The sequence below is a fragment of the Leuciscus leuciscus genome (genome assembly GCF_965113295.1).
Source record: "Leuciscus leuciscus genome assembly, chromosome: 3".
In the NCBI taxonomy this organism is placed as follows: domain Eukaryota; kingdom Metazoa; phylum Chordata; class Actinopteri; order Cypriniformes; family Leuciscidae; genus Leuciscus; species Leuciscus leuciscus.
In genome coordinates, this window is record NC_138727.1 from 19958203 (window position 1) to 19984866 (window position 26664).

At 37.6% G+C, this 26664-nt stretch overlaps 1 protein-coding gene and 2 long non-coding RNA genes across 3 annotated transcripts in view; 2 read left to right on the forward strand and 1 right to left on the reverse strand.

Moving 5' to 3' along the window:
- The window catches only part of fbxw7 (F-box and WD repeat domain containing 7), a 165353-nt gene that overhangs the window by 95082 nt on the left and 43607 nt on the right, over positions 1 to 26664 (reverse strand). The window lies entirely within an intron of this gene.
- On the forward strand, positions 926 to 10173 carry LOC309494928. Its single transcript, XR_014204488.1, has 2 exons — positions 926 to 6879; positions 8131 to 10173. It is a non-coding gene; the product is annotated as an uncharacterized lncRNA (long non-coding RNA).
- Positions 16118 to 21416, forward strand: LOC309494925. The gene is made up of 2 exons (XR_014204485.1): positions 16118 to 17366; positions 18001 to 21416. It is a non-coding gene; the product is annotated as an uncharacterized lncRNA (long non-coding RNA).

The window sequence follows — 26664 nt, forward strand, 5'->3', positions numbered from 1 at the left end:
AACAAACATTCAGTTTCATTCAGACATTCAAGTTTCTGTTTTTACTCTATTCCATTTCAATTCTACTGTCTTCTTTAAAAACTTGCATGTTTGAGTTCATGTATTATAAAATAAACACACACATGAGGTACCGTTCAAAAGATTGGGGTCCAGAGGATTTATTTTCCTAAAGATATTACTTTTTACTTTTTTATTTTACACATTAAATTTATCAAGTGACGGTAAAAATATTTATGATGTTACAAAATGTCATAAAACTGCTGTTCGTTTTAACTTTCTTTTCAGTACTACTTGTATTTTAAGCATCTTATTTTCACCTGTGATGAGAAAATTTTCGTGAGCACCAAATCAGCATATCAGAATGATTTCTGAAGAATCATGTGACACTGAAGACTGGAGTAATGGCAGCCATCACAGGAATAAATTGCATTTTATTATACATCAAAATAGAAAACAATTATTTCAAATTGCAATAATACTTCACAATATTACTCTTAACTGTATTTTATCATCAAACAATTCATCACAAATAAAATGTTAGACTCCGAATTTTTATATCTCCTTCAATTAGAACATGAATTGATACTTAAATGCACAGCTATGTGGAGGATGATTACGTAATCACATTTCGCCGTTGGGGGCAGAAAGTCTAGACTAAAAGTCTTTAACACAGATTCACTATTCAAGATAAATTTGGATAATAAAAACTCCAATCACTGCTATAGAAGATCAAATACACTCACCATAAAAAGCCAGCAGAGGGCATCACTGCCAAATAAGTGCAGTTCATGTACAAGGGTTTAGTATCCAGACATATAATGCCACGTCTTGCAGCAGGATGTACACAATAATATCATGTTACAGTAAGGATGGCCCACCAGTGTGAGCGAGTTTTTGGCTCATTGGTGGAGCTGTTTGCCCTGAACCATGTTTTAATTTAAATTAAACCCTGTACTAACTTCACAGAAAGAGAGGCCAGTAAAATGATAGATAACGGCACAAGTGAAAGCAGGGATGAGCAGTGTAATTCAACCAGGAGTGTGAAAGCACGTGAGTTTGATAGAGACTTGATTAAGGTAATTGAGCGTGCACAGATGGGCTGAGATGATAAGAGGCTGACTGACTGCATGAATGTTGCTGTGTGCGCATAAAAATATACAAGAAATAAGATATTTAACAAGACCTAGACACCATGAAGAGGGTACCTGTCAATTAAGACATGATATTTTTGTAACAAGTGGCCATGTTTTTGTCCATAATTCATTAATTCACATTACTATAAAATTGTCAATCTTATAAATTAATGATAACTAGAACTATAAAGTTTTAATAATCGTTCTAATTCTATTATAATTCTATTATAATGATAGCAACACAGACATGACGTTGTTGGAATCACTTTCAGAATGTATTCCAGCTGATGAATGATAAAAACATTGCCAGCGAATTAGAATCCATCCAAGCAGTAGCACTTATAATAAACAGAACATTATTGTCTGTTGATGTGGATGCAAATATAGTTATCGTTATCTTTATATTTACTGTTCTTAGTGCATTTAGCCTTTAGCATTTATTGCCCTCAGCAGTCTGTCGGCAAATTAAAAGAATTTTAAATCAGAAATTCAATGATAAAAAAAAAAAAAAAAAAAATCTTTCATTGTACATGTTTGGTTCACTAAAAAGAACCAGCTCAAAAAACAATTCAATCTAGCGGGAATTAAACTATATAGCTTGCACTGATCAATATGTCAAGTCAGGAACTAGTAAACATTAGTAAGGAATATTTAACACAATAATAAATGATTGTCAATCTAGCTGCATGTTTTTTTTTTAGCTTTTTTTTTTTAGTCCAGATGGTTTAGTTACAGCATCTACCAGCAGGGGCGAACAGAACCATTCTAACCTGCTAAACTTTGTCCCTGTTCTTTAACACAAGCAGCATCCATTACAGCTATATCCTTCATCCATCAGATCTATGCGTTTACTTCTCTCAGAGGTCTGAATTAGGCTCTAATCACAGCATATATATGAAGGCAGAGATCTCAGGGCAATTTAAAACGGTTTAAAGCATCTGATTAGATGAGCCTTTGATTACCGAATCCTTTCCTTTATAATAGAGAAGATCAGAGCAAGATCTAATTGGAAAATAATTATGTGGCGATGAACTTCAAATAGACATTTCAATTTCCCTTCCCATACAGAAGCCGAACAAGGTGAGCTCTATAAGAAAACCCATCCGTCCTCTGGTGACTAAACTGAAACTTGGTTAGTTTCTCAACGTGCTAAAAAGCAATTACTTAGCAAAGTGATGCAAGTGCAAACACAAAGAGCTTGTGCCTGGTGAAGTGGGCTATTCTGTGTCTTGAAGGTACTGGGCTTCCTGTTAGTATTCATGTCCTGCATGCTGGTCTATTCGTGCAACTGCATTAGACACAGAATACAATTAGTGCTGTTAGACTGCACAAGTGAACCAGTGTGTGATCAAGTGACAGTACTGCAATCTAACCGGCAACACACACGATAACATTAAGCCTCATTTGCATTGAGGGTGAGACTGTTAAAGTGTATGAAAACTGCTTTAACAACAGTAATTTGGTTTAGTACGCTTCGCAAAAGAATGCTGCCCCCGTCTCCTCTTGCCGAAGGTTTCTGCATTTTTGAAGACAGATGAGTAAGTCTATGTTCTGTCATCAGCAGTAAAATGGGGAGCTGAAGGTTTCTAAAAGGCCCAGGTATACTTAATTTTCCACGTTGTGCTTCATTTCGCACACAGTTGGGTGCGTGAGCCTTTCAAAGTTTACTTCTTAGGCCGTGAGTGCGCATATCACGTCTTTCTGCACTATCTAGAGGACTTTGTTTTCAAGTGCTCAAGTCACCTCGCAAATTACATCACACAGAAAGTTTTTTTTTTTTCATAAATATCATAAATATAAAGAATTCATTTATAAGGACTTGGTATACATGCATTTCGAACTAGATTTTTAAAAGCTCTTTTCTTTCATTTACTGTAGACACTAATTTGTCATTGACCCGCAAATCACTTGCGAAAACATCTGAATGATTCAGGCTGGGTATTTTCACCAGCACAAAATAACCCAAAGTGCCTGGTTTGAACTTGGAGGTAAGTGTAATCCAAGGGAAAAAGAGAAACACTTGAAGCAAAGTCAGTAATAAATTCATCAAATTCTTGCATCAAAAAGCAAGCAAAATGGTTTCAAACCAAACATTTACATGACTAATGAATACAGCACAGTTTATGCGATGACACAGGGAAAACTCCAGAAGGTTTATAAAAGTATTGCTTTCCAGACATACGCTCTGATATGGAAAACTGGAAGCATTGCCTTAAAGAGAAGTATTTGGCTTGGCTCCCGGGGAACGCGAGCAGTCTGATAAGGGAGTGAGGTGCATCATTTCTTTAGTTATTACCACGGTGTACACTTCAGCAGCAGCTCATTTATCTACATCTAAAGGGGCTGAGAGGAAGGTGAAGCCAAAATGGGTTTTGGCACATCCTCTCAGAGAGAACGTTTTCAAAGGAGGTGAAAGGGAGGGAGGAGAGCGTCGCGGTATTATTGGTTTTCCAATGTCATTTCCTACAAATCTGCCCGACTGTCATCTCCTCTTGGACACATCAGTTACAGGAAACATTATGAATGAACAGGAAAAGAAAGGATTATATTTATTAACCAAAGGTACCTGGATGGGTCTTTATGATAAGAACCAAGCCAAATAAAGGGGAAAACCCATCACCTGGTTTCTGAAATCACTAATTCACTCAAAACTGCAGCAATTACTTTTGTGCCTTTAGCGGCAGAATAATTGGCAAAATGGTAAACAAGCCCATTTTAAAGATACACAAGTACAAAAGACGAACAGAAATTTGGGTGAATATCTGCAACCTGTGCTGGAAAACAGATCTCCTGCAGGAAAACCTTATTAGAAGCATCAATTGGTACTTCTAAAGGGTTGCAGTTTAGTTACAGCAATAAGGGGGGGGGGGGGTTGTTAGAGAAAAATGGTTTTTGAGAAAAGACAGTTTCTGTGACCTTGAGTGGCCAGGCAGAACATGCTGAAAAGACTATCCATTGACAGGCTATGCATAGCTGAACTGCATGAGCATCATACTGAAAAATCTCAATATGTCTCCATAATTAGCTTATGCAGAAACCATACCCTTTGGCATTAAAGAGATTTTAGCTCTGTGCTACTGTAGTATGTTTATTAAAGGGATAGTTCATCCAAAAATGAAAATTGTCATTTACTCACCCTGAAGTTGTTCCAAATCTGTATAAATGTCTTTGTTCTGCTGAACACAAATTAAGATATTTTGAAGAAATTTGGTAACCAAAATCATCTCGGTGCCCCATTGTGTACCATAGTATTTTTCCCCTTACTATGGTAGTCAATGGGGCCTGTGATCTGCTTGGTTACAAACATTCTTCCAAATATCTTCCTTTGTGTTCAGCAGAACAAAGACATTTATACAGTTTTGGAACAATATGAGAGCGAGTAAACTTTGACAGAATTTGAATTTTTGGGTCAACCCCAAGGATGGAAGGAAGATACTAATTGAAGAAAGTAGGAAGTAAGGAATAATGATAGACTGAAATATGAGGTCAATTAATCATATAATATTCAGGTGATGACCTGCATCTGAATATGCAAACTTCCCTGCTATATAGCAGGTGAAAAACGGTATGTGAAATGTCCGAAATCATAATATTCATAAAACAACAGGCAAAAATACATGGATGACCTACTAATTCAGTCGAGATTCTGAAGCATGAAACCAAAGGACACTTCACTATCCCATGAGACCACTGGAGAGGAATGGCACATGACAGTGACAACATGACAGATGTAGTACGTCCGGATTGCATTCATACTACAAACAAGTTCACTTCTCAGAAAATGTAGTATGCAATTTCAGATGCATTTACCTCCATTCTTTATCAGATTTGAATTCTACAGAGAGTTTTTAGCCAGTGATAGAATGTAAAATGTGAATAGTGCTATGACTATAAGTGGCACCGAATGCCAATTCCACTGAATCTCTTCAGACTGTTGAGTTTGCATCGTCTGAACAAGCCTGACATAGAAGTTCCTTGCCATAGAAAAACACCTCTTCAGCAGAAGACATCACAAGCTGTTATGGTGAATGCTTCGTTTCAATGCCGTGTTCCGGCGAGAAGACGTACAATAAGCTGTGGTCGTGAGGTGCAGTCAAAAGAGCTACTTTCATTCGAACATCTAAAGATTTTACAATCCAAAAATGTCATAAGGCTAATACCCAAGACCTTTCCACACACACAAACATGTTATTCTTTTGTCCATGTCCACCACCTTGCCTCCAGGTATCATAGAATAGAGAGGTAAAATCAGCTAAAGGACAGAGACACAGACAGGTGTAAACACAGCTCTACTGTGGTAGAATGACTCACGACCCTGAGGGGAAAGCATTCCTCATTCAAAAAAAGAGGACAAGGTCACTGCAAAAAGAACTACTGGCTGGATGGAGCAGAATAGCTGGATAGAGCAGTGATGTGGCTGCTTGGTGAGTCAATGTCGAAGTGAAGTGGTAGTGCATGTTTTTTACGGATGCAAGACATCATAACCATATCAGTTATTGGTCATATTTTTTTACATTTATTGCTATCAGTTGATGTTAGATATGAATCGGTCACTTTTACAACCTTTGATTTCAGTGGATTTAACTGTAGCAGATAGGGCTGCCCCCTAAAACTGGACCAAACGTTAGGTCGACGAAAAGAGGCAGTGTCAACCAAATTTGAATTAGACGGTTGGTCAAAAAAAAAAAAAACACTCCACAGGAAATGGCAAAGTCATGCCATTTAAATTACCATTAGTCATGGTAAGTAATTAAATTATTATCATAAAATGTGTGACTAGCCAACTAATGGCTTAAATGACCGGTCGATTAGTCGAATAGAAAAATCTTTAGTCTTGGGCAGCCCTAGTAGTAGAGCTGTAAAAACTATATTTAGCATGCAAAATGTTCAAATGTTTTATTACTTCATTAATATTAATTATATTACAATTAAATGCAAAGTCTAAATTCACTTGGCTGATTTAAATTTTTATGAAGTTTTATAAATATATATTATTTGCTCATAGGTCTCAACCAAACTTCAATATTGGTCCAACCCTAATGTTTTCTAAAGCTTTTCTATTCTTACTGTCAAAGAAATTTTAGGTGTCCCAAGAGCAATGGGCCTAATTCACCAATATCTTCCTAAGAATTTTCATAACTTTGTACTTAATAAACTTCCTAAGAAAAGTCTAAGTTTGATTCATGACATGTTCTTAAACAACAGAATTGATCGCACCGGTGTTCTTAGGATTGATGAATTCCACGTCTTCGTAATTGAAAGCGCGTGACAGTTGGTGGACAGTCCCAATTAGCATAAGAAAACGCCCCGCAAATTCTCATACAAGGACATGACACTTCAGGGCCGTGTGCAAGAAAAGTTGGAGAATGTCCAAAAGACACACAGACGGTGGTGGTCCACCAATCATCCAAACGTAAAAAGTGCGTAAGTGGGGTTTAAGAACACATTTCTTCGTAAGAACGGTTAGTGAATGAGGCCCAATGTTTTCACAGTCAGCAGAAAAAAACGCTCAGACACAAAGAAAGTGTCATCAAGTATGTAGGACGCTAGCCTGGAAATCCAGATCTAAATCTGAAAGATGAATGGTCTGGCATCGACTAATGAAAATCGGCCAGCTCGAGGGGCGGCACCAAGCATGCATTTGAAAATCTCACTGCACGCAATTGGATAACACTACGAGACCAATCGCAACAAACCCCAAATGCTTAGCCCACCAGCGGAGCTAACTGGTAGATTAGACCAGGGGGTTTTCAAAGTGGGGGCCGCAGCAAGTTGAAAAAAAAAAAGCGGGAAAAAAAAGTAAAAAAAACGTTAAAAAAAAAATATTTGCTAATATGAGTATTGTTATGAAATAACATTATAATAGTTTGTTGCATAGCCTATCTGAACATTATACTTTTAATGCTAATCTTTTAGAGATGAACTGATTAATCGGCTAGTGACAAGAATTGGCCGATTTTCACGTGATTTTCAGTCTGACTGACATATGCCGATTCAAATGCACTCGGGCGCGCATGAATAACATCGCGCAACATCAGCATCAAACATGCACACAGAACGCACATGTAGGAAACCTTGTGAATTACAGCCGTTTCAGACCGTGAGCGGTGCGAATTTTTTTCGGCGTGCAAGTTCAGTAAGTGCATTCACACTCCGAGCAGGAGCAGCGCGTGAGCGTCAAGCAGGAGCGTCGCATGAGCAGTAGTGAAGCGGAGGGTTTCGGCGCCGAGTCTATTTTTGCTGCGCTGCTCACGCTCAATTAAAGTGAAAGCACACTTTTCACGGACAAAAATATGATTTCACACAAAAAGTAGCCTACCTAAAATGCACATAATTTGCATGTATAGTGTGTTTGAACAAGAACTGGATTAGGCTATGTCAGAAAAGAAAATGAAGACAAAAATATTTATAGAAAATGTATCCATTTAAACTTGTTTTTATTAATCAGTTTGGGTAAAAGTGGTGTTTTATTATATATATATAATAGTGGGGGCCGCAGCAAGTTGAAAAAAAAAAAGCGGGAAAAAAAAGTAAAAAAATACGTTAAAAAAAAAATACATGTGCATTTATATATATATATATATATATATATATATATATATATATATATAATAAATAAATAAATAAATTAATTAATTAATTAATTAATTAATAAATAAATACATACATATATATATAATATTTGTGTGTGCTGTAAAGTGGTCAGAAAAAATTAAATCAGAATCGGCTAAAATCTGTATCGGCAGGTCAAACTCAATGAAAAATCGGAATCTGCCTTGAAAATTGTAATCGGTGCATCTCTATAATCTTTCTGATTGGCTGGTGTCAAACACCATCACATAATCTGATGTTCACCTAGATGCTTTATTTATCTATTTATACACGTGCCGTAGTATTGTCGATGGGTTCAATAACACATCCTAAGGGGGGCCTTGGCAAGAACCTAGTGGTATTTGGGGGGCCTTGGCATGGAAAAGTTTGGGAACCCCTGGATTAGACTCTTACCGTATCCGGTCGGCACAACAGCAAAAACGCCCTTCTTGCAAAGGAACGATTCGAGCGCTGTCTTCTGTTCTTCTTTTAGATAAAAAGCCACGTCTAACTCGTTCATTGTAGCGGCCAAAGCCGTTTCAAACAACTGGTGTTCATCCATAGCCATCTTGCAAGTTTACTAATGACTTCGACGTCACAGCGCTGTCATCATCCGTTTAGCTCGCCTCTGGCCCGCCTATATCAGATAACCCGATGTGATTGGTGCAGCTCGGATACAAGGGCATATTAAATGAGCATCATTACTCGACGCCAGAGTAACTCACCGAGCAAATTCAACTTGTGCTCTCGCGAGAACTCTGGATTTCCAGGGTAGTAGGACGCCATTCACAGCAACACAAGAATTCAGTGCAATACATTTGGTTGTGTCCCACAGGCAATGTGTGGAGATCATGTTCACCTGTCTGTCAGGCTCAGACTAAAAATGAGCTGCCAGAGATGAGATAACATTATCAGTAACTTCAGTATTATTATTATTGTTATTATTATTATCTGGTTTTGCAGGATTGTGATGTTTACACAGTTTACAAGGCAAAGGGAACATGAACAATTGATTGATTGTTTTTGTTTTTTTGGTAATTTGTTTGTAATATCATTTTTTTTGTTGAACCAGTTATGTTTCAGTACATACATTGGCATAAAAAACATTATTAGATCTAATTATTATTAATAATAAATTACAACCTTTTCTCTCTAATAATCAATATGCCCAAAATTAACTGATGTAATGGTTGCAGATAAATTTTTTATCCGAGCAAAAGGGTTGTCAAAAATGCTGAGCAGATTAATCTTAATTAAAAATGACAGGTTTTTGGCTTGTTTAAACTTAAGCTAAAGTGTTGCTGGATATTTATAGTGAAAGAATCGCAAACATACAATCCAAATCAATTTCTATCGTTTAACAAAGCTAGTTTGGGTCCACGTTGTCAGATTACCATACATTTTCCTATCATATTAACACCACACTAGGACCTCTATGAGAATGCAATAAGATCAAGCGAGTGAAAAGATATGCTATTTGACAATTTCTCCTAAAATCTTGTTTATTTATTTATTTATTTTTACAGTAGATATTTTTGCACAGCCTCTCATGCCTCCTCCCAAAATTTCACTGGTAATGAGCAATAAGTTGCAGATAAAAACTTGAGAGATTTGAAGCAGTCCCTGAAGTGCTCCTGTCTCCAAATCAATTCTCTGTTCAGCTAAGACATGCACTCTAATGCAATGAACAATGCAGACTGACCCATACAACCTCTGAGCAGTCAACAAATATTTACAATTGCCCTGCACTTTAAAAGCCAGTTGAACCTACCAGAGCAAGTGAATAAATAATAATTAATCATATGTGCTTAAAACATTAATATTACCTAAGGATCTGAAACTATCCCAGACAGCCTTGAGTGTTCAGCCGAGTGCAACCTCACAGGTTGTCTCACCTAAATATAGCTTGTTAATTGACTCAAGCATTACTTTGAACAAAAAAAAAAAAAAAAAAAATGGACAGTGACTAAAAGCCTGTGCCAATCACTTAGCCAAAGAGCCTGTGTCTAGAGCCAGGCCTTTTTTTTGTATTTGTAAGTACTTAGGCAATATGTGCCCAGCCAGCAACCATGTGCTGCTGTGGATGCATCTGTATGGCTTTGGCAGACCACAGCATCAAGCTCTGATATCCCGGAACAAAAGACACAGATGTGCAGTTGAAGTACTGCAAAGGGGCACTCTATGCTGGCTCTGTCAGGATTGAAACACAAGCCTTAGTACCATTGATAATCCAGAGTACCTCTCCAACTGAACAGGCAGACGGCCAAGCAGACAGAAATCTTTTTCACAGAACATGCTGGCATTTAAATCAACTCTATAGCTACGAGGATTTTCACAGAACTATTTTTCTTTGCATTCACTGATATCAGAGGAAATAAATGAGACCTAGATGGAGAGAACATAAACCACTAAAACCAGAGAGAATCATGTGGTCTGAAAAAAAAAAAGAGCACCAGACTACAAGCATCACAGTCCCATGAATATCCCATGAAGGCCTATTAGCAATCAAGCCATCTAAATGTTACTGTACTTCAAAAAGCAGATTAAAACTAATTTTTAGCAGATATTTAAAATGTACAGCCCTTCTCTTCTGGGAAAACCAACCAAAAATATGCATGACTCATCCTGCACTAGACAGATTTTTATCCAATCAACAGCATTTAACTCTTATGTGATCAAAGAACAGGGATGAGTCAATACTTTTGATCCATTTCCCAGAAGAAAAAGACCAAAAACTACATAAAAGTGAATTTGTGAAATTGTCAACATTTGGGAGTCCCACATGCCAAAAAGAAACACTTGTCAAATTTGAAATGTGAAAGATGAATTTCTGTTTACAGACCATGAAGAATGGAAATTCTTGATCAATAGAAATTTTGAAAGGATAGTTAACCTAAACATCTAAGACTTTTGTTCATGTTCAAAACACTATCCAAGTCTTCTGAGCAGACACGATTGCTTTATATTATGAACAGATTTATTGTAGGCTTTTATACACAGTAAAAACAGATCCAAAGCACTCACAACCACAGCAAAGCAATGTGGCTCAAATCAGGTGCTCAACAAGGAAATTAATAAAGGAAAAAATACATTTTTTCCTTTTTTATAGGCTTTTATACACAGAAATATTGATCAACTCAACCACATACGCATCAAATACAGTAAATGGAAGCTAAAACGTGCTCGCTTGATGTATAAGCAGCACCAACAAGGTTTGTTCTCTGCTTACCATATTTGATGTGGTCTATACAGTGAGGAAAATAAGTATTTGAACACCCTGCTATTTTGCAAGTTCTCCCACTTAGAAATCATGGAGGGGTCTGAAATTGTCATCGTAGGTGCATGTCCACTGTGAGAGACATAATCTAAAAAAAAAAATTCCAGAAATCACAATGTATGATTTTTTAACTATTTATTTGTATGATACAGCTGCAAATAAGTATTTGAACACCTGAGAAAATCAATGTTAATATTTGGTACAGTAGCCTTTGTTTGCAATTACAGAGGTCAAACGTTTCCTGTAGTTTTTCACCAGGTTTGCACACACTGCAGGAGGGATTTTGGCCCACTCCTCCACACAGATCATCTCTAGATCAGTCAGGTTTCTGGGCTGTCGCTGAGAAACATGGAGTTTGAGCTCCCTCCAAAGATTCTCTATTGGGTTTAGGTCTGGAGACTGGCTATGCCACGCCAGAACCTTGATATGCTTCTTACAGAGCCACTCCTTGGTTATCCTGGCTGTGTGCTTCGGGTCATTGTCATGTTGGAAGACCCAGCCTCGACCCATCTTCAATGCTCTAACTGAGGGAAGGAGGTTGTTCCCCAAAATCTCGCAATACATGACCCCGGTCATCCTCTCCTTAATACAGTGCAGTCGCCCTGTCCCATGTGCAGAAAAACACCCCCAAAGCATGATGCTACCACCCCCATGCTTCACAGTAGGGATGGTGTTCTTGGGATGGTACTCATCATTCTTCTTCCTCCAAACACGTTTAGTGGAATTATGACCAAAAAGTTCTATTTTGGTCTCATCTGACCACATGACTTTCTCCCATGACTCCTCTGGATCATCCAAATGGTCATTGGCAAACTTAAGACGGGCCTTGACATGTGCTGGTTTAAGCAGGGGAACCTTCCGTGCCATGCATGATTTCAAACCATGACGTCTTAGTGTATTACCAACAGTAACCTTGGAAACGGTGGTCCCAGCTCTTTTCAGGTCATTGACCAGCTCCTCCCGTGTAGTTCTGGGCTGATTTCTCATCTTTCTTAGGATCATTGAGACCCCACGAGGTGAGATCTTGCATGGAGCCCCAGTCCGAGGGAGATTGACAGTCATGTTTAGCTTCTTCCATTTTCTAATGATTGCTCCAACAGTGGACCTTTTTTCACCAAGCTGCTTGGCAATTTCCCCGTAGCCCTTTCCAGCCTTGTGGAGGTGTACAATTTTGTCTCTAGTGTCTTTGGACAGCTCTTTGGTCTTGGCCATGTTAGTAGTTGGATTCTTACTGGTTGTATGGGGTGGACAGGTGTCTTTATGCAGCTAACAACCTCAAACAGGTGCATCTAATTTAGGATAATAAAGGTGGACATTTTAAAGGCAGACTAACAGGTCTTTGAGGGTCAGAATTCTAGCTGATAGACAGATGTTCAAATACTTATTTGCAGCTGTATCATACAAATAAATAGTTAAAAAATCATATATTGTGATTTCTGGATTTTTTTTTTTAGATTATGTCTCTCACAGTGGACATGTACCTGCGATGACAATTTCAGACCCCTCCATGATTTCTAAGTGGGAGAACTTGCAAAAGGGTGTTCAAATACTTATTTTCCTCACTGTATATGCATATGTACGCTAATCAATACAGAGACCGAAATCTTTCAAGTTTCTTTAAATATCTTCATTTGTGTTTTGAAGATTAACAAAAGTTGTATTGGTTTGACTTAACATGAGAGTGAGCAAAGGATCACCATTTTAATTTGAGTGAACTAACTCAAGTATTTCCAAGGTGATGAATGTGTGGCATGTAGAGAAAAAAAAAAGAAAGAAAAATTCCTCACCCTACGACAGCAAACTTGAAACCATCTGCAACCATCCATCAACTGATCAAAAGTATCTTGTAGGGCTGCCCCCTAAAGATTTTCCTAGTCGATTGTTAGCCTTTCATTTAAGCCATTAGTCGATTGAGAAAAACCATAAAAATGAGCATTTCAAATATAAACTTAGCACTCCAGCGCACACAAAGCTTTCTGCAGCAACACCGGCAAACATTGGATGAACTTTTCTAAGATCAGAACTCAAACGAAACAAAACAAAAAGCACAAAACAAAAAATAAACTCAACACTCCAGCGCACACAAAGCTTTCTGCAGCGACACCGGCAGGATTTTTTCTGAGAACAAAACAAATCTAAAAAACTAAATTTAACAAAAATATTTGAGATACATTTTAAACAAACAAATAAATATACAGCATACTGAAACACTTCAAATGGGTATAGCTATCAATGCAAAGTCTGCAAACAATCAAGCTGACAGACAATAGCCTTAACATCAAATGAAAACAAACAAAACACAAACAAAATAAACATACATATATACATATATACATATACATATATATACATATACATATACATATACATATATATATATATATATATATATATATATATATATATATATATATATATATATATATATATATATATGATATTAAAAATCGAATAGGCTAAATAAATTTTAAAAAAATAGCAGCAAACAAACACTACAACAATATGGACAAATAAGCTATACCTGACTCAGTCACTATTTTCCCCCTCCGATCTCAGTCTTCTCATATAATGAGAAATGGACACAAGTTTGTCCACGTTGTCAGGGAGAAGTGAGCTCTGTGTCTTGCATACAATGAAGCCGGCTTGGCATTGAGGTGGAAGTTAAACATGTCGTGCAGTAAGCGCGGTAGTAATTTAGCTACAGTACCACACTCCGCACAAACACTTGGATGTGCGCCTAATATTAGCACACATATTTATAAACAAATTTTATCTAGGTTAATGTTAGAGCAAGCGGCCATGTAAAGTGGCTAACGTTAGGCTACTACTTGCATGTTTTAAATAATGAGTCATTGTTTTAGGTTGCATGTCATCTTTTTGTGGTCATTCTTTACCCTCGCGAATTGTTCCCACACTTTGGATTTTCTGCCCGACATATTACCACATGGACCATGTTACTGGTCACCGCATGACGTCATCAATTCCTGGGTTTTTTCTGAGACTAACTGATTGAATACAATTTTGTCGACTATTAGAGGGCAGCCCTAGTATCTTGTTTGGTGAAATAAACTAGTCTAATTTTTCATGAAAATGGGACATTGTTTACTATTTGTGTCAGACAAAAATATGCAAACCCAATCCAAAAAACAATCTGACTGACAGAAGTGACAGTACAATCTCACCCAATTTAGCCATCAAATTAGCCTAGTGTCACAATGATAACTCACAAGGCTCAAAGTCTGGATATAAAACTTCCTGCCAGCTAAGCAATTAGTTTTATTATTTATGTCATCCTGTGTTAATTTGTGATATCAAAGAGGATGCTAATCTATGTAATTATACTTTTGCAGCAGTCACAGGGAGCAATAGCAGAGTCTAGGACACATTCAGCCTGGTAATTCTATAAATACAAGACTAAAGTCTCCTTTGTGCCCTTGAGTCTACGTTTCATTGAGGAAGGTATTAATCAATATCAGAGCCATGAAAGTATTCAGTCCAGTTTGAAAAGAGGTAACCCAACCCTTCAAGATGATGAGGCTTACCCAGGATGAGGGAGAATCATCTCACTCAGAGAGAGAAAACCACTACCTGCCTACATTGCAATCAGAAAGCCACAGAGAGGAAGACAAAAAGCGTGAAAGCTTTTTCAGCTTTCCAATCAGCGAAGCATTGAGCCCTCCTTTATCTGCAGTTTTTGTGATTACAAGGAACAACGGGCAACTTAATGTGCTATATGGTGCCAATGCTTAATCTGCAAGCACTTTAAAAAGTTTGTTTCTTTAATAATAAATGATGTTGGATCAATTGTCTAAAAGTGGAAATATTATGTATTTTTCCCTGAAAAATTTAATGAAAGTGCCTATTGTGGAGGAGAGACTAAATAACTGTCAAAATACATTATTTCCCATCATCTCAACACAACAAATTATATAAGGCAAGTCAAAAAATAAAAAAAGCTTTTCCCTTCATAGCATTTTATCTAATTTGCTGGGGAATAAATATTTTCCCATGATGCACCAGATCGATTTTGTGCGAAGTGAGCATCTCGGAGCCAGAGCTTTTTCAAAGCCAGGGCTTTTCAAGACTGTCAGTGCTGCTCAACAATCAGAACGGGCCATATTGACTATAGGCCACATATGAGAGTCCATGACCTTTTACGCCACTCTTCTCTATTGCCAGCAAATTGTTCTGTTCAAAACTCTCCTTAAAAGCAGAGAACAAAAAAAATCATCTGCAGACAGCCTTTAACAGATGTCTATTAAGAATGCATGTCGGTTCAAAGACAGCTCTACGGTTGTCAAGGTAGCAGGACAGCCATTAAATCACCTGGTTCCATTACAAAATCAATTACTGCAGTGCACTTGCATGGTCTCTCCAGTCCCTCTAATGGCCAAATAACAATGGAGACACTACTGCAAGGTCAGTCCTGCTGCGCCGATTCAGACAGACTGAAAATGTTCATCAGGAGACTGCTAACAGCTTCTTTCTCAGAGAATAACTCTGTGACCGCTAGATGAAAAAAAAGGACCAACTGACCATTATTTCGAAAACTTCAAGATTGTGCATCATGTTGGCCTTCTTGACCTTAGTCTGGGTTAACTAATGGCTGGAAATGATAAACGTATGGTCTGTTCAGGCAGTGGAATTGAAGGTCTAATATCTGATTGTCTAAGGTCACCTTAAATTCTTTCAACCCTTTGTGTCCACTAGAAAGTTTTTGAAATTAATCATTTCCATTTTTTCATCACTTCAACAGTACAACCCATTAAACAGACAAGCACATTTATCCTCCTCAGCCTGGTTTTCATCAAAAATGGCATCTACTCTATCCATAACTTTTGCAACTAGTCTACAACAAGATGCACAAAATATATAAAAAAAGAGAGGATTCTTGCAGCAATTTTCAAACATTTCTTCAACAGACCTACAAGTTTTGGTTTCAGCTGGAGGTTACCTTGTGCTGAGGTGGGCAGCCAGTAGCCAGGCGCTGCAGGTGCTCAGAAGTGTGGCTGCAGGACAGCAGGTCTGAGCAACAAGCAGAGCGGCCCAGCCTCTTCATCAGCGATGAGATGATGCTGCAGCCACAACCGCACATTGACTTGCTCATCAGAAACCAAAAAAATAAAAATTGAAAGACTGATGACTCTAGCCCTGGTGGAAGAGAGGTTCTCAGCAGTCAGCTTAAGTGACAGACTGGGAGAAGAGTTTGAGTCACAAGTGGTTCCGTCAAAAGAGCGATCTGTCCCAAGGAGGAAACCGCCATGGAAAGTAAAGTTTTGCCAGAGCCTCTCACCTGATTTCGAGAAAGAGTTCATGGGACATCTGAACAGTCAAGAAGACTAACCTGTGAGAGTTAACCTAAAGACACAGTTGTTCATTTTAAGTCTTCTTCCCATCAGTCTTTAGTTGTTCAAGTGTGGGGAAGATACCCAAGGAGCCCCCGTAAGTGCTGGAAGCTTGTCCATGCCTGTAACGTAGAGCCTGAAGATGCCGTTGTTCCCGCAGGTGGGTGATGATCCTCAGATGGCTTTGGAACAGGTAGTCAGAGAGTACCGCTCTCAAACAGGCCAAGCTTACCCTCCCTGCACTTCCCTCAGCTGCTTGTGATGAAGCTGCATCTCTTCCTTCTTTCTCTCCCACCCCCTCCCTTGTTCTGACACAGTCCGCTCTTTCGAGCATCTCGATGAACAGCAGCTCTGGAAGCCCCTCCCTCTCTCCGTCTCTCCTCGTCACACTCATCTCGGCAGCCGGACTGCCTCCAGTTACAAACCAGCGTCTGATGCATCTGGATTTGTAGTGTGTTCAGAATAGCACAGTACCTGACTACATTGTGCAGAATTTGTACTGTGCTCAGTGTAACATGACCTACTACATTTGCTTAACTGCAGTATACCATCAACAATACCCTTTGCGGAATATTATATAAAAAAAATGCAATGTCCTCAACTTTTCATTTTCCATATGATGAATGGACTGGATGCAATATCAGATTGCATAACTTCTTTCACGACTCATTATTTGAGTGGACAGCCAAAAATATTAGATACATTTATGTTGAAATAACAAAGACATTTTCTGAGTAAAATATTATGCAAAATGTCATGTGATAATACAGTTTACTATCTGAAATATTTAGTGTTTCAGTTTCAAATTCTATATTTTTTACTTAAGCAATAAGCCCTGCGAAGCCGTGTTTTAGGCACGACGTGGAGAGGAGTGCCTAAAACCCCCTTAGCTGTTCTAAATCCACTGTAAAACACAGCCTCAAGGGGCTTATTACTTTTATAAAATGGTAACTCCATAAAAATATTCATTTTAATATTTATTTTATTCATAAAATAAACACCAGCAACAAAAAATATAACGTTATAACCACTGATCTATATAATTACATTCTATAGACCTTATGTAGCCCCGCCCCTTTTCAGCGCTGCGCTCGTTGTCTTTTGACTTCCGGTCTGTATTTTCACAGCAATTTTGCGTGTTTATTAATGAACGGCTCGTTTTAAAATCTTCCCGGTCGACTGACATTTGTCAAGTCATCTGCTTTAAACATTACAGTCCTCATGATAACTTTCGTTAACTTTACATTAAGTAAATCCACTTCAAAAGCGAATTACTCCTGGACAGCAGCGCCATAGAAATATACAGAGCGACCACAAAAACGGAAGTTCAAAGACAATATTCTAAAGATGGCGGCACCCTCGTTTCTCTGGCGCATAAGTAAGCAATAAGGTACGAGAGGCTGTGCTGTATCGTGAATAAGTAACGGCTGAAGGGCGTTGTTAGGCACGACGCGAAGCGACCCTGCAACCCCTTCAGCAGTTACTTATTCACGATACAGCACTTGCCTCGAGTCTATATATTGCCTCAGTCTATATAGATCAGTGGTTATAACACATTTATTCCTCCGCCAAGCAATGTAGTTCCAAAGAGGTTGCCAAGCAACACATGCAGCAACAAAGAATCACAAACAGCAGTTGCTCAATGCGCAGTAAGTAAGGGATAATGTAGAGCGAGGCGGTTGTTATAGCGAATACAACCCCGACAGGCTGATCAGGACCCCGACACGAAGCGGAGGGGTTGTATTCGCTATAACAACCGCCTCGCGCTACATTATCCCGCTTATTACATGGCTATCTACCAAATAAATCAATAATTTGACAAAATATTGATTTAAAAAGGAGTTTATTGATTTAAAAACTATTGTATTGCTTCCGCTAAATAAAATAGTCCGTTCTGTCTCTACGGTTAGAATCCTGCGTCCATAGCAACGCTCTGTTTTTCATGGCAACGGTGTGTTATACTTAGCAGCGGCCTGTTATCAAGAAATAACAGACTGCATTCTACATTAGAATTCAACCAAGCCATGTAATAATACTATGTAATGCGGTCACAGGTGTATGTTTGTTGAGTAATTCACAACGGCTTCGAACGCGGCTCAACCAATCAGAATCGAGGACCGGAACTATCCGTTTTATAAAACTAATATACAGTACAGTACACATAATATGCAAGGTTTTCATCCCAAATATGGCTAGTTTTGTTATAATGCAGTTACAGCTACCCTTCTTATTGAGATTGGTTTCCAAACCAAATTGCCAGTTATGTCTTTACCTTGATCCTGAACCAAGTTCACAATTGTTTCAATCACCTACTATAGGCGGGGCTATGAAAGAGCAAGACTATCCCACATAAAAATGCTGAATTTCATTAATAAATGACTTATTGCAAATAACATTACAGCAAAAGGTCAATTAAAGAGATCAACATCCACATTTTGCTGGAGGCATGATTACTGTCAATTTAGAAAACTGCAAAGGGAAGAAATAACGCAGATAAAGGTGCCTACAGGCACTTTTCATTACAAAACTAAATGAAGGCAATTCTACCTGAGCAAACGATCTTTAGCCAAAACACATCATGACAGTCCGTCTCATTCCTAATCTTATCCTTCAATGTGTTGAGCTCCCTCACCTAATCTCACGCATCCAACCTGATTAGCGAACAGACTGGGATCCATTGGGCCTTGTGGGAGATATGCAAATTGCCTGACTCATCAGCAAATAATATGAAGGGTGATAAAGAGATTCCATTGTAGGGATCACACCATTGGCTGATGGAATGATGGGGGAAGATATTGCAAGGTGCAATGGTGTCTGAGAGGTGGGCAAAACATGAGGCTCCAGGCAACCAGCCAGAAAACTATAAATAGACAAGCATAATCAGGACGAATCACATTTCATCATAACCAATATCAAAAAGGGCACGTGCTTTACAGGTATTCGTGATGGGATCAAATGGTTAAGACCCTAAAGATTCAAATGAATTGTGGGAATGAACACAGCAGGTTTAGTTTGCAAAGTGACCCAACAGACTCATGAAGTCTGACTGCCACCTTTGACAAGTCTGTACTGGTTCTGTTGGGAAACGTGTTGGATCGAGATTCGATTTTTCAGTCTACACCAGCTGCTTCCATGATAAGATGTGGTCACCGCAAGAGACTCTGTCTTTCTGCTCAGTATTCAGGAAGTCAGGTGCAATCACCCAAGCGTGCAGAGGACATGCATGGAGGTCCACGGCTCCACCAGCCTGGAAATGAACTGCAGTTATCACTTCAGGGTGCAAACAACGTCCAAAGTGCATTTCACTTTCAGGTGTGATTTAAAAAAAAAAAATGTAAGAAACTGAAAGCTTGGCGCTAATGGTTTGGGGCAAATTAACTGTACTTGTCACTTTATTGCACTGCACTTATGATTCGGCCTTGAGATGCATTCTCTTTCTTACTACCAGTTTCTAACACCTGTTACACCCCGCTTACTCCACCAAAATGAGATTCTGAAGTAAAACTCACTGACAGAAACATGAGGCTTCACTATAAGAAGTCTTGACATTGTGATTCATTACACTCAGTGTATTCTCGGTGGAATCTTTAGCCCTGTTGCCAGAATAAATGGACCAAATCAACAAAGCCCAGCAACACAGACAGAAACTCATTCATTCTCCCAACCGTGACACAATCAGAAATAAAACAAAAAGAGAAAGAAAGTCTCAACAGTGGGGCTTCATCTGGCTGGCATAATGATATCAAAGAGGTGCAGCATCCTGCACATTTTTTATAGGACAATGCAATAATCTCAAGACAGTTGAAAAGCCTTAACCTCCCCTATGAAAACAGAGTTATAGTATTTTAAAGCAACATTTAAATGTGTTCTAAGGCTTCAATAAAAGTTAAGCTGTAACAACAGCATCACAAACATGCTGTCGAATTGCCACAGAAAATAATTTTGACTTCTAATGCACTTAAAACTGAAGTCAATGAGGAAAGTCAGTCAGAAGTCATTTACAAGTATTACATGCAGGTTTATCGTACACGGTTAAAGGAGTTAAAAATTGGATATAACCTTGCAAAGTTAGTCAGCAATTCTATTCTCATTTCTATTCTCATGTTGATGCAATGTTTAAGATTACTCCTCTAATCAGACAATCTTAGTGTTTACATTTAATTTATATTTAATATAAAAAAATTTTTAAACAAACCGACAATATTATCTGAACAACATCAATTGTGTAAAAGTTAGAGGCCATTATGTCATGCTTTGATGGCTGGGCAAGTGTTCATTTATTGGAGTAGTAGTGTACAGTAGGCTATGTATGACAGTGACACAAACACAGTCTCAAATATGATCAAACTGCAACTTTAAAGTGCATGAAATGAAAATTCAACCAAATTCACTAAAATCCCAACAAAATAATTTAATCAGTGTAAACCCCGCCCTTGCAAGTTTACGTTCATCTACCTGAACTTTTGTGTGCAATGAGCACATCTTAAAATCCAATCAAGAACCTAGTTACCAACCTGCACTTTTTTTTATTTTATGATAATCCATTACACAAGATCTGTCGCTACTTTCATTTCATCGTGACTTTAAAAGTAGTGACTCTTTGAGTTCCAGATTGATAGTTAACAGATGTGATTATGACCAATAGTTTGCCTGAAGTAGGACTGAGAAAAGCGGTAAAAGATCATGCTGTGTTCTATATACATTATTTATGAATATTGCTTTTCACTGTGTCAGCTCCCTGCTTTCACATCGATCCGGTGCGATCCAAGGTCTGAGAGTGTGGATTTCACTGAGAGACAGACAGAGAGGGGCAGGAAGAGACATTCAGATTACTCTATAAACATGTAAAAGGAAGGTGAAAAGGGTTTGATAACCAGAAGGAATGTAATAAAGTAGTTGAAAAAGCAAATGGGACAATATAAAATAAAAGTGATTAGAGTAAGCTACTACTTGATTTTTACACTTCCTGGAGAAAATTTGATTGGTGCTTTGATTGGACAACTGCTTTTAAAAAAAAGAAATAATAATGTTCCTTGAGGTTCACTATGTTGTTAAAGTTATTTGCAACAACGCCTTTTCTTCCCTACTGTGACGTAATTCCAAGTGAAACTTTAGGCAGTGGAAACTAAATGGAGGCAGATCTGAATGCCAGTTTACAATCAGTTGTGGAGGATATTTAGTCCCACCCTCCGCCGAGATATATACGTCATGAAGAGAACAGATGCCATTTCGAGGGTCATAACAGACACTGTTATGATTGGCTAACATCATTGCATAGGGAAAAAACATCAATGCCCCCTCACTATTGCACGTGAGTAACTGTTTTGAAAATAGGGGTGTTTGTATTGACAAATTATATCTCAATATTTTCTGGGATTTTATCGATTATGATAATTAGATGATGTTTTGCAGTGTGTTATTGTGTTGGTGGTACCACTGCCGTGGACATATTTTTCATATTAAGTGTGGCAGTCAGTTCACAGCAGTGACAGAAATGATCTTTTCCAATAAGTTAATATATTTTTTACCTTTAATGGGCATTTTTACCTTTATAAAGCCACTTAATTAAATGTATGCATGTGTCAAATTCTTACATTTAATCAAATTCAATTAGAATAATGAGACACAATAGGGCTGTTTCCAATCAAATGAAACCAGTATCAACAAAATTCATCTTTGCAATGCAGAGGAAACACAGAAGCTGCATCTAAAGTGGCATTTAGACTATTTAATGCAGCCCACAGGGACATGAATGCATTTAACCTGCAGTTACAAATGCATAGGCTAAATGTTTTGATGTTTAAATCATAAAACGTTGAATATTAATATTAGAAATGATTTTAAAAATGAAAAGATACTTTAAATATGAAATTAAAACCGCTAGTAGGTGGCAGCAAGACACCGTTAATGAGTGAGTCATTGAGATTAAACCGATTAATTCAAACGGCTGATTCATTCAGGAACGAAGCATTTGACTGTCTTAATGAGTGAGTCATTGAATCATTCATTCAAACGATTTGTTGGTTCCCGTTGAAGTCCACTATATGGAGAAAAATCCTGGAATGTTTTCTTCAAAAACCTTCATTTCTTTTGACTGAAGAAAGACAAACATCTTGGATGACATGGGGATGAGTAAATTATCAGGAAATTTTAATTCTGAAGTGAACTAATCCTTTAAGCGATGGAAATGCTAATCCATAAGCGGGCCTATGGTGCGATGATATATAACTGTTTGTCAGTAAATGTATTTGCTTATGTGCTTTGTTTATAAATGAAGAATGTTTTAAGTTTTGAAACTTGCAGGGTGTTTTAATGGTAAAAAAAAAACGTGATTTCTCATGTCATGACCCCTTTAAAGTGCTTTTAGTGGTTGTTAGGATGTTCTGAGTTGTTGCTAGGTGCTAGGCAAAGTCTATTTGACTGTTTTATCTCTCAAATCTGATTGCTTGGACATTTAAATGCACAGTATGAGACTAGTTATGCACCAACGTTAAATAAATAGGAATAACAACTGCGATGCATGCACAACTGTAATAGTGATCCTTGGCCAAAAAACAAAACAAAAAAAACCACACTAACCAACTAGTAATATCAGTTTATCCAGATATTCTTGCATTTGCTAATAGATCCAGGTCTAGATATAAAATAAACCAACCAGACAATGTTTCCAGTTCTTTGATATAGCATTAGACCAAAAGCCTGTCAGGAGAAAAAAAATACACACTGCAAAGAGTCATTTAGCTAGAATCATACCAGGAAACACAGGAAGAAGGTAGCAACTGCTCCCAAAACATTAAACCATTGTTTTACCTACACAACAGTCATTGTTCCAGGTGAGAGTTATCAATTTCCTGTAATCAGGAACGCGGCAGTGCCTGATATCCCGCACTCAGACTATTGGCGAACAAAAGCAATAGACCATGTGCAGAGGCAACTGGCCAGATAAACGTTCTGTTGTTGGGTGATTTTACATTCACGGACAATCACTTCAAATGACCTTTAGACAGCTATGGCTAGTGTGCTGAATATGAAGGGAAAAAGTCTTTAATAAAACAGACACGCAAGGTCAATTTAAGACAGACATCCCTTGATTTTCAAACAACCTGGAGGAGTTTTAATAAATCGTGATTTTCGACATGAATTGAACACAGCAGAGGAAAAGGCTGTATGTGGATACATTGACATGGATTAGTACGCTGCAGGGTTAGTTTAAAATAGGAAAAGGCCATGATGATCGATAAGTCCTCTGTTAAATGACTGGTTGACCAAGATCTATTAGTCTTGCCTCTACATGCCTATTAGTGAGGATGACTACCGTAACATATAAGTCAGTATGTTAACGATAAAAGTCAGACACCGTAATATGTCTGTCACGATAACTACTGTTGACTACTGTTACTGTCATTCTAAGACCATTTTATGTCACCAATATAATGATAATGTAACAGCATAATAATACAAGTACATAATTGAATATTTAATTCATAACTCTTTCCCAGCCATTGACGAGATCTTTCATTTATGAAACAACGCTTCTACGCCATTGATGTGTTTTTCAGCTTTCCATGTTTTCACTGTTATACGATAGGGGGTGCTGTTATGCATCTTCTGAAAGAGTACACCATCGGATCCAAAAAACAAGCTAATAAGATGATCTGTGTAAACCTGAAGGAGCAGATAGAGGATTGCTTATGCACAGTGACCCTAACATGATCAAGCATTTAACAGCATATCATTTAAAACAGACAAACCTTACCGAATAAAATGTCAAACACACAGAGAGGTACACGACTATGCTTTAGGGGTGTGGATGCCCTTTATACTACACTTTTTTTTCAAAGCAGCTTTACATTAATAAACAAAATAAATCGTTAGTTGTAAAATTCCACAATAACGAAACTCGTTCAATTTCAGCCGTAAAGCAGCTCTACAAAACAAGGCAAGTGACATTATCCAGCTCAATTCAGTTCAAATGTTCTTCTCATCCAATAGTGTCAACTGGTGCAGTTAAATCAACATTACTGAATATTAATCATTTCTCTCATCCAGCTGTTTTTGAACACAAAGAGTGATCTATTTGTGAACTTTCCCTGTGAAGTCAGTCTGATCGGGGTCAGGTGAACCCAAAAGCAGTCTAATTATTGCTTGCTTAAACAGATAGTTCACCCATAAATGAAAATTCTGTTTATCAATTACTCACCCTCATGTTGTTCCAAACCCATAGGACTTTCCAATGAGGTTTGTTCTTGTACGGTTCAGCTTTTGTTTTCCATATTTGAGTGATCCATGGATGTTCGCTGATCAATGTTAATTCATGTAAATTAAAGCCTACATTAAATCTGTTCATCATAAGCGATTGTCTCTCTTCAGACGACTTGGATAAAACCGCTCTATTCATACACTTTTTTTACAATCTTCTTATGAAAGTTTTGGCTGAAAAGACTTTCAATGGAGGAACAGAAATCATTCAGAAAATAATCATTTGTGTTCCAAAGTTTTGCAGATTCCTAGTTTAAGGATTGCTCTGCAAAAACATCAAAGCTGCTAAGAAAGCCACAGACAAATTCCTTTTTTAACAAGATGAGCTTCTAAGCTTCCATGATATGATTTCCCTTGATTAATTGCCTGTGCCAAAATTGCATGAATGGGTGGCTTCAGTCTAACAGTCAGCTGGTATTCTGGCTGGCATGAAAGCACACCTGCTAGTGCCAACATCAAAACGAGTGGTTTGAGGCGACTCAACAGCAAGAGAGCGCCAAGAGCAGAGGGGGGATCATTACCTGCCATTTATTAGACTGACGGTGCCAATATGTTGCAGCCAAAGTGAGTCATCCGAACACCTGCACGAACTGAGACACAATCACACGCCTATATGAAGATTCATGGCCTCATGCTCCTAACAACACAGCAAAATCATGTGTGATTTCAGAAGCGGCGATCATTCAAACAAACTCATTTATATGCAAAACACAACAACATATCAGCCTCTCTCAATTGTGAAAATTATTCAGTGCTTAAAGTTTCACTTAAGTTTTAAAAAGTTCTCTCAAAGTTGAGACCGCTTTTCCAATTCATGTTCAGGCCTGGGGAAAAATACCAACTGCGATACTAATCGCATCCATTTCCATTTAAAAAGTAGTGATTTCTAAGAACACAACGTTCAATATTCTCCTCTCCTTATTAAGTGTGTTACAGATAGGTATTTCATTAACGTCTCTGCTGCTCTCTCATCTACGACTGCACGCTGCCAGTTAATGAGGATTAAACTTAAACGGGTTTACAGTCATTAGAAGCTTGATTGATTTCACAGCATCACAGACAGCGACTATTTCAGGTGGCAGGTAAAAAGTTGTGATTAAAACAATGAGAAAGCAAAAAGGGTTTAAAATAAAAAAAAATACTGCCTCACTATAATAAAATGAAATACTGTATGTAACTGTGAATATAACTGAATGTTAAGATGGGGTTTCAGTGACTTTCTGCAGTACATAGTTATAACTGTAGGTGACAACAAGAGACTGTATTTATGACAGTCATGGAATAATTTATTCAATAAATTTGCTCAAAAACACGGATTCATCCACTGAGTGTAGCGCAGACATGCAACGGTTGTCCCTGCTTGGAAATATTTTGGCATATGCTAAATATCAACAGTTCCTTGTGTTGTACGGTTTAATTTTAAAAGTACAATAATTCACACTTTTAACATCTGTCATCGTAAAGAAAGAATGTGAGTTAAACAAGACAGATGGTGAGAGCATTATGAGTAAATGTGCTTGAAACACAACCTGATGCAATAATGAAGAAAAATAGACCGATTTGAGGGGAGTAATTTTTGAAAGAAATTAATACATGTATTCAGCAAATTACTAGGTGACCGTAAAGACATTTATACAAAAGATTTTTATGTGACTAAGGCATAAATATATTAAGATATTATAAACATTAAAATCATGATTTTCTGTAAAGCTGCTTCGAAAATGTGTAATCCGAAAAGAGCTATACAAATCAAATTTAATTGACCCAAATTCTTTTGAAAAATCTATTTAAAAAACGGTTACCAAAAAAATAAATAAATAATTTATAGCAACAACTGTTTTCAATATTGAGAATAATATTATCAACGATAATGCAGCCTTATTGAGAACATAAATTAAATGTAATATACACCAAATATGTATATAGAATAAATAAAGTATGTTAATATGTTATAGACTAAATATGTATATAGTAGTGGCCAGACTAGGAAAATTGACATCTTCACCCTTCACATAAAAAAATAAATAAAAAAAAATGTTTTGTAAGCATACTGTATACT